The following is a 14476-nucleotide window of genomic DNA, read 5'->3' as shown; positions in this document are numbered from 1 at the left end:
GTCGACACGCCATGCGGGGCATTAGTGGGGAAATCCAGAGAGCTCAACATCTATCAGGCAACAGGATTTGCACTGATGCGCCGCCCTACGCGCCGTAGTAGTGTATATTTCTCAGAGTACTACTCAAAACTTGATTTTTGATGTCCAGACGTGGTCCTCGACCCCCGAACACGATCCCAGCTTAATCCCTTGGGCTTTTAATCAAACTTTAAAGTTCCAAATAGCTCGAATTAGCTCCACAACATCTACATAGCTTAGAATCACTCCTACAAGGCATAAAACACACAATAAGGGCAAAACACTACCAATTAAAGCTCAAACACAAATAAATTGCAGTGAATTAGAGTGCAATAAGCAACTAAAATACGAGATTATAGCGTATCATCAAAACCCCACAATTAACCATTGATTGTCCTCGAGCAATCAAACTACACTTCATACAGACACGACCCCTTTTCAACAACTCTCATATCTCATCACACCAAAAATATTTAAAACAAATTAAGAACAATACCGTAATATCCTTGCCTCAAGATTTGACTCAAAAGCTCCACAAATTTCTATAACCCTCTCACTTACTCTAACACATAGATTAATGACATTACCTTACCTTCGTGAATTAAGTGCTCTCACACAACAATAGAGAGTAGTTCCGCACACAATAAAATTTAAGAACAATTAGGAACTCAAGTTAGAAACAATCTACTCACTCTCAGAAGTAACATTCATATGCCACAAAAGACGTCCCATAGGCTTGCCCGTAGTGTACTACTCTACTAATTGAGCTCATTTTGTCAAAGATCAAGTAGGACTTCAATTGGTTATAATGTAGGCTATGAGACTGGTATTACTTCCAAGGCTGAATAAAACTACTATTCTGGTTTGCAAACACACAGGCAAGTTCTAGACATCAAATACAATGCACAGAATACACAAACCTCACACACACATGGCACATAACTCACTCAGGATTGGACTATCAAGACACTCTAGTCAAAGCAATTAAGCAAAGTTAAGATGATACAATTTAAGGTACTTATACAAGAGTAAAAAATTGAGCCTTAGCGTCACAACTAAACTACTCACTATTCTCAAAGCATAATAAATTTAAGAGATATTGCCTTCAATTCAAATCACAACACAAGGATTCCTACTCCTAAAAAAAATAAAACTAACTACACCCGGTTCAAACAAAACCCTTGGAAAAGAGACGGAAAATAAAGAAAAACCAAGGGAGAATTATTACACTATGTACAAACAAAAATCTTTTTGTCTTTTTTCTTTCGACTTTAATCCCTCAAGAAACCTGTCGATGATATCCATTATCGGGAAAAAAATGAATATTTTAAAATTGTTCTCATTTTTTTCACTTTTTTTTCCTATCTCTACTATCCACAACTAACAAAACGAAAACTAAAATACATACATACAAATATCCCCCATCCCACACTTTAAGTTGTGGCATGCCCCCATGATACACAATTAAAAAGCATAAGGTAAAGGTACTTTCCTGAACATCTAGTCAGGGTCTGAGTCGAAGTCCGGCTCCATTCCTCGCGCCCGAACTAATGCACACATCCATATATATAGATTCTGCTCAGCCTTTTTGGGATACACCCCCACACTTATCTTTTTTCACTCGCCGCAACCTTCTCTTTCGAGCCCTTCACTTTCCACTCAACACTTGCAGCTGGTTTTCCTTTTTGCACCCCCTTTTCTACATCCATCTTGAAAGTCACAGACCCCTCACCCACTCTAAGCATGAGTTTCCTCTCATGTATATCTAATATTGCTCTGCCCGTCACTAAGAATGATCTTACTAGGATGAGGGGGACCTCCTTGTTTTCCTCCATATTCACCACTATAAAACCATAGGAAATACGAACCTATCCACCCGAACTAAGACATCTTCCACTATCCCCTTGGGTATTAAAGTCATTTGGTCTGCCAGCTGCAATGATATTGTTGCAGACCTTATCTCTCCAACCTCCTTCTCTAGTTTCCTATAAATAGATAGAGGCATTAAATTAATTGAGGCACCAAAATCACATAAAGACTAATCAAAATTAATAGTTCCTAAAGAGCAAGGTATAGTAAAACTCTTTGGATCTCCACACTTTTGTGGGAGCTTATTGCAATATTGCATTGCAATGCTCTGTTATCTTGACCACTGAGATCTCCTCTAGTTTCCTCTTCTTCGTAAGGATCTCTTTCAAGAATTTAGCATAAGAAGGCATTTGTGAGAGCATTTCTGTGAATGGTAAGTTTACATGAACCTGTTTCAGTACATTCATAAATCTCTCAAACTGTTTGTCCAGTTTTTCTCTACATAGATTTTGAGGAAAAGGTAACGCATGCATATGCTTGCTCTCCTCCTATTCCTCCTTCTCAATTTTTCTTTCTTCTTCTTTTTCTCAGCTTTCATTGGGCCCTTCTTCTTCTTCTTCTTCTTCTTCTTCTTCTTCTTCTTCTTCTTCTTCTTCTTCTTCTTCTTCTTCTTCTTCTTCTTCTTCTTCTTCTTCTTGTCATAATCACTTTTCAGATTCTCCCCACTTTCTTTTTCAAGTATCACATCTTTTTGGATCGGGGTGGGGTCTTTCAACACTTGTCCACTTCTCAAGGTTACAACATTCACCGTTTCTTTGAGATTTCTTTCAGTATCAGCAGGGAGAGTGCCTAGAACCCTCTCAGATAATATTGTTTCAATCGGTCCCACTTTCTTCTCTAAATTTCGAATTGATGCCCCTTGTACTTCAAATCTTTCATCAGCTTTCACAATGAAGGCCTTCATGAGATCTTCTAGACCAGGCTGATTGGGTTGTTGAGGCTGAAACTGCTGCCTTGGCTGATTCATAAAACCATGAGCTCCTTATCCCTGAAATCTGGGGTTGTTTTGTTGCCATGCATTAGCGGTACCCCAGGTGAACTCCATGAAATATCGGGGTGCTTCTGACCAATTGCATTAAAATTATAATTTCCCACAGCATTCACTTCCTCAGTTGAGGCTTGACACTCATGAGTAAGGTGTCCTCTTCCACATATATCACAGGCAGCATGAGGCTCACTTTGTATCGAGGCTAAGGCCAACTTTCATATTTCTTAAGCCATAGCATCAAGTTGTGCCTGCACAGATGTATTAGCATCAACTCGGTGAACACTAGTTGATCTACTTCTTTCAGCACTCTCAGAGTGCCACTGATTGGCATCTTAAGATAACTCGTAAAGAATTGTAACTATCTCCTCTGGAGTCTTCTTCATCAAAGGGCCTCCAACTGTATTGCTCAATGTTCTATGCGAGGCCAGTGTCAATCAATCCCAAAAGTCCTGGAGTTGCATCCAGAGTTCAATTCCACTATGTTAACACTTTCTAACAATCTCCTTAAATCTCTCTCATGCTTCAAAAAAAGTTTCAGTCTCTTTCTGGCAAAAGTTATGGATTTCCCTTCTAAACTTGCCCGTTTTAGCTGAGGAAAAATATTTATCAAGGAATTTTCTGATCATCTCTTCCCATATTCTGATCAATCCCGTGGGCAAGCTTCGAAGCCACTACTTTGCATCATCTTTAAGTGAGAAGGGGAATGCGCTTAAGTACACTGCATCTTGTGACACCCCATTGTATTGAAAGGTGTTCATAATCTCCTCAAAATCCATTAGATGTGTGTTTGGATCTTCGTTTATCTTTCCTCTGAAAAAACAACAATTCTGAATGGTTTGAAGCAACCCTTGATTCAACTCGAAATTGTTAGCTGCAATTGGAGGTGGTCTAACATTTGATAAGCCCTGATTGTAGACCGGTCTAGCATAGTCGCCCAATGATCTCCCAGGCATGGGAGCTATATTCCCGAACTGGTCTGTAACCAAGGGTTGATTTTGAGAAATTCTCCGACCCCTCTCTTCTTCATAGATAATTTGTGCATCTCTAATATCGCAAAGCACACACTTAAATTCTGCTGGCTAATCAAATATAGTATGGTATAATATCGCATCCACATGGATTGGATTTAAATAATATTCACATAGTTTCTAGATTGGTAGGTATCCAAGATGATCAACAATTAAGATTTATAAGATGTCTAACTAAAATTAATTAAGAATCTAAAGATATTGGCTAATGACAATTGAAACAAGTAATAAGCAAAGAGGGTTATCAATGGGAGGAGATAAGGTTTTGATAGGATAGGTGCAAGATAATTGTTCGGGATCTAACTCTAGATAGTTCACTTCTAATGTTCAAGTGAGTCTCTCAAATTCACTCAATTATTAGTTCAAACGTTCAGCAAAAAATTCTCTCATGATTAAGTCTTAACCTCACAAGATGAATTAATTTAAGCACGTGAAGATATGCAAGAATGCGTAATGGATTGGTCTTTAGGAAATCCTCTTTCGATTATTTTCCTAACTAGGTTTAATCAACGATTCAACTAGTCTCTTTTGATTACTTAGAAGAATCTATGAACTCAACCAACAATATAATGCAAACATATCACCAGTAATGCTTCTCTCGATTACATGAACTAGTGAGTAAAGATGCAACAATTAAATCATCCAAAAATGCTTCAATACATAAAACTAGAGTTATAATCCACAAACAATCATCAATACACCAAATCCATCAAACCCTAAATAGCACTACTCCATATATATAGAGAAATTCATCACAAATAAAATTAAAGTATAGGAAAACATAAGTTCAATCCAAACTCGGGTCTTGAGTGAGGAAGGAATGATGAAATCCTTGTGCTTGTGTTCTTCCAACTCCTCCTTATCCTCCTTCGATCCAAAGTATGTCCTAAAGTCCAGAAAATAATGTTTTCCCATGTATTTATACCAAGTAGGGTCGGGCCCAGATGAAATCACCCTTTCCTAGCCGAAATAGGACTTTCACTCTATAATAATTTCACAGGCGCGCCGCATGGGGCGACGCGCCATGCATGGCATTAGTGGGAAAATCCATAGAGCTCAACATCTGTCAGGCAGCAGGATTTGAACTGCTGTGGCGCACCACGTGCCACCCCACGTACCACAGTAGTGTATATTTATCATAGTATGACTCCAACCTTGATTATTAATGTCCAGACGTGGTCCTCGACCTCCGAACACGATCCCGGCTTAATCCCTTAGGCATTTACTCAGGTTTCAAAGCTCCAAATAGCTTCAATTAGCTCCACAACTTCTGCATAGCTCAGAATCACTCCTACAAGGCATAAAACACACAATAAGTGCAAAACACTACCAATTAAAGGTCAAACACAAATAAAGTGTAGTGAATTAGAGTGCAATAAGCGACTAAAACACGAGATTATAGCCTACCATCAATATTCCCCCAAAATCCGGGTGTCACTGAGTACATGAGCATCTATACAATAACATGGTCTAACTGCTGAAACACTATCTAGGAAGGTAGAACAATATAAATAAAACTAAAAGATAAAGGAGGAGAGTCAAGGTCTGCCGACACCAAAGCAGCTACCTCGAGAATCTCTGGCTAGTAGCAACTCAACTCTAGAAATCACCTCGTCCGTAAGTACCTGGATCTGCACACGAAGTGCAGAGTGTAGTATGAGTAAAACCAACCCCATGTACTTAATAAGTAACAAGTCTAACCTTGGGCTGAAAGCAGTGACATGCTCCACAGGCACAGTCTAATACAAAATTTAACAGTACAAAAATGTAGACATGCTTTCAAGTTTAACAGTTTTAGCTCAAAATAGATAAAAGATGCCAAGTGTGACATAAATGAGGAATGATACATCTCTATATCAACATGTCAATTATGCATGCCGAATGCAATGCAAAATAGTGATAAAATCATATGCATGCTCTCAGAGTATCAAATCACTCAGTCCTCCCATTCACTTGATCCTCACAGTCACTCATTCCTCACAGTCACTAAATCATCCCAATCGCTCGGCACTTGCTCTCGACACTCGCACTCGCACTCAGTAGGTACATGCGCTCACTACTGGTGAGTCAGACTCCAGAGGGGCGGATCCTGCCCAAGCACTAAAATAAGCCAATCATGACATGAATCAATAAAGCCTACTGCGACGTGCAACCTGATCCCATAAATATCCTCACAATTAGGCCCTCGACCTTAATTAGTCATCAATCTCTCCAGTCTCTCGGGCTCACAAGTATTATGATAATCAGCCCAAACAATGATGATATGATGTATCAATAAATGGCAACAGAGACTAAGATATGATATACAAATGATAGGTGTGACTGAGTACATAATTTCAAGTTATGCAAGTAATTCAACAACAGCACGACCTCTGTGGGTCCCAACAATACCAGCATTAGCCTAAGCATGATTTCTAATATGAGTCATAACTCAGTTTCTCTAACATATGGATAATACACGGAAAATGACAAGATTATTTGACTACACAACTCCACAGAATCTATTGAGTCACGATTTTTATGGTGCACCCACACGCCCGTCACCTAGCATGTGCGTCACCTCCACACCAAACAGATAACACGTAATTCAGGATTCATACCCTCAAAACCAGGTTTAGAGGTGTTACTTACCTCAAACTGTGCAAATCTCTACTCCAATAAGCCCTTGCCTCGCGAATCAGCCTCCGAACGCCTAGAATATAGCGACAAACAACTCGATACAATCAACACAAGCTATATGAATCAATTCCATATGAAAATGCTAAATTCTCAATCAAAAGTCAAAAATTCAACTCAAAAGGTCAACCCCGAGCCCACGTATCGGAATCCTACAAAAGTTACTAAATCCGAACACCCATTCAACCACGAGTCCAACCATATCAAAATTACTCAAATCCGACACCAAATCACCACTTAAATCCCTAATTCTTACTCTCCAATCCCTAGCCCAAAACTCCCAAAATTCCACCTTAAAAACACATAAACTAGGTGGACAATTCAATGGGTAATCAATATTATTGAATACAAATGATCAAAAGTGGCTTACTTCAAGAAATCACGCGAAACCCCTCTCAGAAACCGCCTCCAACCGAGCTTGCAAAGTCCATAAATGATAAAATCTGGGAACCCTTTAATTTTAAACACCGCCCAGGCCTTTCGCTTATGCGGCCCAAAATCTGCATCTGCGGAATCACTTTTGCGATGAAAAGTCCACTTCCGTGGAATTCACATAAGTTCCTAAGCTACGCATCTGTGCCCTAGGTTCGCTTCTGCGGAAGCACTTCTGCGACCTCGTTTCCGCTTCTGCGGAACACCTGGGCATCCCAGCTTCTCCCCACAATCAGCTTCTACAACCTCTTTTATGCTAGTGTGACTCTGCTTTCACGGATCACCTCTTCGCACCTGCGACCACTACCCAACTATTCCCAGATATCGCAATAGATATGAAAATAAAAGAACCAAGCAATAGATATCGCATCTTGCACTTCTTGGCCCTTAAGTGAGGTATGTCGTTTTGCCTTTTTGGTGTGGCAAATTTTAGAATATAAGGATCTTGTTCTTCATCTATACATATCTCCAAAATCTCGATCTCCATGTCTCCATCCAAACATAATAAAGAGAATTATTTAGAATGGGGACCAACACGCCCCAACTCCAAAACTGCATTATTTTTGACATTCTCAATAATATATACTCCCTCAACCTCAGCATCATCAACAAGAACATGGTCTAATGATTGGTATTCTTGTTTTAGCTCCTCAATTTAGCTTCGAAGATCTTTTTCAGCTTCAAGCAACTCATCACTAAATTGTTGGGCGTTACATGCATCAACCTGTGCACTCAAATCTGCATCTAAGTCACGCACAACCAAACCAAACCTGTCAATTTCTTGTGTAAGATCAATTCTCTCCTTAGAGCAATCATTCACCAATGTTGTTAGTAAACAATGTGATTGCACATATTCCCTTAATCGATAATATTCATCACAATACGAACCCTTACTCCCAAATTCATATTCAGACATCCAAGAGGTCAGGTCATGACAAGCCCAAAAATACGGGTCATAAAAGTCTTCCGTTAACCAAGTGTCTTCATCAATAACCTTACCTCAGTATATTTCATCCCTAGATGTCATGCTGAGAGAACTAGAAACACACTAAGAGAAAAAATATCAAATAATTATTAAAATAAAAATATTAACAAAAAAAATCTTGAAAAGATAAATGTAAAAGTCTAATCTAGAAAAATAGCTAATTTCTAAGTCCCTAGCAACGTCGCCAAAAACTTGTTGCTCCATACATGATCGTACAAGTAATATAGGATTGTAAGTCCAGATATCGTAATCACAGAGACTTGTAATTAACTACTTACTAAATTAAACTAAGATAAATAATCTATTCAAGTGATTTTTTAAAGTATGAATATTTAACTAAAGCTAATCTAGAGTAGCAAACTAAGCGATTGCAGAACATAAGTCGACAAACTTAGAGACGAATTCAAAGGGAGAAAATATTCCAGAGCTATGGGTTAGCTAACAATCCCACTGAGTTTTTCACTTAAATTTTCTAATTAATTTATCTGGTTTATTGATTGACATGGTTAATATTACTCGTAGTATTAACCTGAAGTACTACTCGCCTATTCAAGCTAACCTAACGCCTATATTTCTATGAAATTAGGATTAACAAGAACGCATTAATAATTACCGTATAATAACCAAGAAAGACAATTAGGTATATCTCTATCCTAATCGTAAATCTGTTCCCGATACTCAGGTTTAAGATCTTGCTCTACTCAATCCTATAAGCAATCTAAAATTCTCTCTCACGAGTTCAATCCTAGATTTGTAGATAGTATTCAATTGGTGATCAAGCAATCGAATAATTATGCAAAAGATTGAATAAATAAACACATATGATAAAACAATAAGAACAATTCAAATACAACTTTCATGCAGCCCCCCACTACTATAGAACTAATACACTATGAGATTAAAGGAAGCGGAGAGAAGAAAAACTAGTACAAAGCCTCCTCCAAGCGTGGTTTGCGTTCTTCCCTCCAACGTGGAGTGTTCGCCTCCCAAAAATGTTAGATATCCTCCAAATTAGGTTTAGAACCGTTTTTATACGAGTTGGGACCGTGTTGGGCCGAAATAACCTTGTTCCAAGCGAAATAGGAAACATTCAGCAATGTCGTGTCTAGGCCAGTGTGAGGCGCTGGATCCAGTGAGTCTACCGCCTTCTCTTTCAATTGTATTTCATTTCTTTATTATCTTACACTTGAGGGGAGTACAAATACCAAAGGGTGTCCCCCTCTTTCTCTTTTTTTTCCGTTTGGTTTCCTTTCTTTTTCTTCTGCATTTTATTTAATTTTTCTCCAAATCTCTTTATCTTTACACTGCTTTGTTCCTACTCAGTTAGAATATAATATTAAGCATAACGTAATATTAATTAGTACTCAAAAGATGATTAAAAGTAATAGAATGTGAGGCAACAATGTTTAAATATATGCATATTTAGTCAAACATCATTGTACCCTGCCTCAACGGGACTCAGCATATGCAGCCTCAAGATGATTCAGCCGTAACCAGCCTCAAGAGATCTCGGTTGTGCCCGATTTGAACAAAACTCAGCATACTTCGTCTTAAGAGGACTCGATAATATCACATGATACATCATTCTATTTCCAGCGTCGTAGAGAACTCGGTCATACCTGACCACACAAGGGCTCGATAAATACTTCACATCATGTCTTATCACACCCAACTGATCAGCGGTTGAATAATAGGTGTTGTACCCGGCCGACTATAGCGCGAGTCAGTAAAGTAAAATATGTACATATATATAAGTGAAATGCAAGATCAATTTTAATATTAAACTCAGAATAAATTACATTTTAGGACCTCACAATCCCATTCGGAAACATATCAAACTTATAAGAACATGAACATCATTATCAAGAAAGGATTAGAAAAATTCAGTCTTACAACATAAGGACGTTTTGGAAGGGAACACTTTCATCAAGACACGCCAATGGAAGAAAGTCGCCTTACGTACCTTTTTGAAGTACTAATTACGCTTTCTGAGTTCTTACACTTCTATAGTGATTATATTCACTTCCAAGGAATCTCCAAAATCAGTATAACAAGAAGACACATGACTTAGTGATGATCACAAAATTCTTTATGTTAAATCTTCTAGGTTCGCCTTTGATTAGACTTCAATCATTTAAGAGTTCTTAAAGAGAGCTTGGGAGTGTTGTGGGGGAGGTACAACTGATGATTTTTGTGTAGAATGAAAAAAAAGAAAGTTTTACTACTTTTTATATCAAGTCTAGAAATTCCATAGCTCCGAATACTAAACGGGTTTCCCCGCACTAGCCACTGCGCTTGGTGGGGAAGTTGGCACAATCTGATGGAATGTATAATCACCCTTTGTCCCATAATCACCATAGCTACTCTTAAAGGCCTCAATAATTTCCAACTTCTTATGAGGGGAAAAGTGTAGGGTGTAACATCATGCCCCCTTCGGAATATTCATCCTCAAATGTTGAATCACAGTCACTCTTGAAAAATTCTTCAATCATACTTCGTGGTATCTTGAGTTACACCTGCTATAGTAGTCACAACATTATCTTCTGCATTATAGAACAAATAAGGGTATTTGGATTTTCATATCTTCTTCGGCTTCCCATGTCATTTCTTCTATATTATTTTTTCTCCAAAGTACTTTGATTGAAGCTACCTCTTTGGTTCGTAATTTGCAAACTTGACAATCTACAATAGCCACCGGAATTTCCTCATAAGATAAATTCTCTGTGATATGGACATCTTCAGTGGGCTTAACATGGGATGGATCACCCAAGAGCTTACGAGGCATGGACACATGAAATACCGGATGCACTGCTCCTAATTTTGAGGGAAACTCAAGCTTATAAGATACTTAGACTATTCTCTGGATAATCCGATAGGTCCAATATACCGGGGGATGAGTTTGTCTTTCTTGCCAAATCTCATCACACATTTCATAGACGATACCTTTAAGAATACCTACTCTCTCATAGTGAACTCTACATCTTGATATCGGTTATCTGAGTAGGATTTCTGTCTTCTTTGATCGATCAATAGTCAATCTTGAATCATTTTCACCTTCTCTATAGCTTGTTGCACCAAATCAGGACCCAATAATTTCATCTCGCCAATATCGAACCAACCGATAAGAGATCTGCACTTCCATCCATATAGAGCTTTATACGGTGCCATATGAATGCAAACATGGTAGTTGTTATTGTAGGCAAACTTGATGAGCGGTAGATGATCTTACCAACTTCCCTTGAAGTCTAAAACACAAGCTCGTAACATGTCCTCGAGAGTCCGAATGATGCGCTCGGCGTGGCCATTTGTCTATGGATGAAAATCTGTGCTAAGATTGATCTACGTACCTAAACCTTTTGGAATGATCTCTAGAAGTTAGTTATAAATTAGGCACCTCTGTCCGATATAATAGAAATTGAAACTCTGTAAAGTCGAACTATTTCCTAAATATATAACATAGTATAATCCTCAGCCGAGAAGGTAGTTTTGATAGGTAGGAAATAATCCGTTAACAAAACCCACATTGATTATTTCCCATTTTCAAGTTAGAATTTTAATATTCTGAGGCAATCCTCCTAGTTTCCTATGTTCAACCTTAACTTGTTGGCAATTTGAGTACTGAGCGACATATTCAACAATGTTTCTCTTCATTTCGTTCTACTATTATAGATGTCGAATATCATGATACATATTGGTTGACCCCGGATGAATAGAGTACGTGGATTAGTGAATCTCCGCCATGATCTGTCTTCGAAGTCACCCGACATCGGGCACATATAACCAACCCTTATATCTAAGGAATCCATCTTCGGATATACGAACAGTTTCTCTTTCTGATGGGGAATGCTTTCCCTTATTTTCATCAAGGATGGATCGTCGAATTGTCCTGCCATTACTTATACCACTAACGAGGAGTCAGCATCATTTTGAACTATGGATCCTCAGTAACCGGTATCAAGAAATCATGCACTTAAATTGGCCAACCGGAATAAGTTTTTAGTCATCTCCATTTTATCAATTTCCATATGCCTTAAATTGCCCATAAACCTTCGACTTAACGCGTCAGCCACAATATTTGCCTTGCTGGGATGGTTCAAGATATCAACATTATAATATTTCAACAATTCAAGCCATCTTCGTTTTATCAGGTTCAGTTCTTTTTTCTTAAATATGTGATGCAAACTCTTATGATACATAAATATGTCAACTTGAACTCCATACAAATAGTGACGTTGTATTTTCAAAGCAAATATAATAGCTGCTAACTCCAAGTCATGAGTTGGGTAATTTTGCTCATGTTTTCTTAGTTGTCTTGAAGCATAAGTAATAACTCTCCTGTGCTGCATCAGAACACTACCGAACCCCACTCTAGAAGCATCACAATATATAACATAACTTTCTGATCCTTCGGGTAAAGCTAAAACAGGTGCTAATGTAAATCTATTATTTAACTCTTGGAGACTCCTTTCACAAGTATCAATCCATTGAAATCTGGCCGCCTTATGTGTCAACTTTGTTAGTGAAGCAACAATGGAAGAGAAATTCTCCACAAATCTTCGATAGTAACTAGGTAAGCCCAAGAAACTATGTACCTCCGTAGGAGTTATGGTCCTTGACCAATTCTTAACTGCTTTGATTTTTTGATTATCAACCCTTGATGCCCTCATTCGATACTAGATGCCCAACTAAAGTCACCGAGCTCAACTAGAACTTGCATTTGGGAAACTTAGCATACAACTTACATTCCTAAAGCGTGCGTAATGAAATTCGCAAATGCTCTGCATGCTCAGCTTCTGATAGAGAATACACCAAATGTCATATATAAACACGAACACAAAGATATCCAAAAATGGCTTAAATACTCAATTCATCATATCCACAAAAGTCGTATGTGCATTGGTTAGGCAAAAGGACATAACGAGAAATTCATAATGGTCATATCTAGTCCGAAAGGTTGTCTTCGGAATATCTGCCTCCTTAACTCTTAGCCGATGGTTCCCAGACATGAGATAGATCATTGAAAAATACTCGGCGCCTTGAAATTGATCAAACAAATCATCAATCCTAGGAAGCGAATACGTGTTCTTAATGGTTACCTTGTTCAGTTGTCGGTAATCAACACATATCCTTCATGAACCATCTTTCTTACGAACAAATAACACTGGGCTACCCCACGAGGAAGTGCTAGATCAGATGAAGCCCTTATCTTGAAGATATTTCAATTGGGATTTCAACTCCTTCAACTCAGTAGGGGCCATCCTACACAGAAGAATAGATATTAGTTGCTTATCATGGAGCACATCGATAGCAAACTCGATCTCCCTCTTGAGAGGAATACCCAGGAGATCATCGGGAAATAAATCAAGAAATTCATTAACAATTGAGTCTGACCGAAGGGCTGGAGGCCTTGCCTTCGTATTCTGCACTCACACTAAATGATAGATGCATCCTTTCGAGATCATCTTTCGATGCTTAAGGTAATAAATAAACTTTCCCTTAGGTGCTACAATATTACCCTTCTATTCAATGATGGGCTCTCCTGGAAACATAAAATGAACGACTTTCATCCAATAATCCACATTAGCATAATAGGAAGCCAACCAGTCCATTATGATAATAACATCAAATTCCACCATCTCTAATTCATTCAAATCATCTAAGGTGTGACGACCATAAATCATCACATCACACCCATGACAAATCCATGTAACTATCGCAGACTCATCTACAAGTGTAGACACTTTAAATGGCTGATGTAACAATTCAGGTTCTTTACCATATTTACGAGAAACAAATGGATTAATCTACGACAAAGTAGAACGTGGATCTATCAAAGAATACACATTAGTGGAGAATACATATAGTATACCTGTAACCACATCGGGTGATGACTCTAGGTCCTGTCGACCTGACAATGCATAGATGCGATTCTGTTGTCCACCTGAGCTAGACACTCCACTTCTAAGTCTACCTCTTCTAATCGATGGTTGCAGGCCTTGCTCATGAGGGCGTACTGATGAAGATGAATTTGTTACTGATCTTGTCGGTTGCATCATACTACTCCTACCTCACACTGGCCAAAAGAGAATAATGTGGCTTGTCTTCCCACACGAATAACATACGTCAAAACCTTGATGACATTGCCCAAAATAGGTCATACCACATCGGTCACAATATGGCACCGAGGGTCTCAGCTTGCTAGAATCTCCACTATATTGTGAGCTTTGTCCTCGGGAATTCTGACTTTACCAAAATAAGTGGTCTGATCACGATGCTGGCTCTGAGACTGTGTTGGTGCACTAGCCTTTCAGATAAGATGGATACCTAGAAAACAGAGTCTTAAAACCATCTCAAAACTCTCCTATATAATCTATGGACCGAGTTCTCTTATGCTAGCTTTGATTATGCTCTTGAGTGGCTCGTTGTTTCCTCTTACGATCCTCCAAGTAATGCGCATAGGATTGAATACGAGAAATGTCC

The 14476-nt window shown here is 38.5% G+C and overlaps 1 pseudogene; it reads left to right on the top strand.

Moving 5' to 3' along the window:
- Nucleotides 1-3354: 3354 nt before the first annotated feature.
- Nucleotides 3355-3453, top strand: LOC142175638 (small nucleolar RNA R71; annotated as a pseudogene).
- The last annotated feature ends 11023 nt before the right edge of the window (nucleotides 3454-14476 follow it).

Source organism: Nicotiana tabacum, chromosome 21 (assembly GCF_000715075.1).
Source record: "Nicotiana tabacum cultivar K326 chromosome 21, ASM71507v2, whole genome shotgun sequence".
Classification (NCBI taxonomy): Eukaryota; Viridiplantae; Streptophyta; class Magnoliopsida; order Solanales; family Solanaceae; genus Nicotiana; species Nicotiana tabacum.
This window is presented reverse-complemented; position numbering and strand designations above follow the sequence as displayed.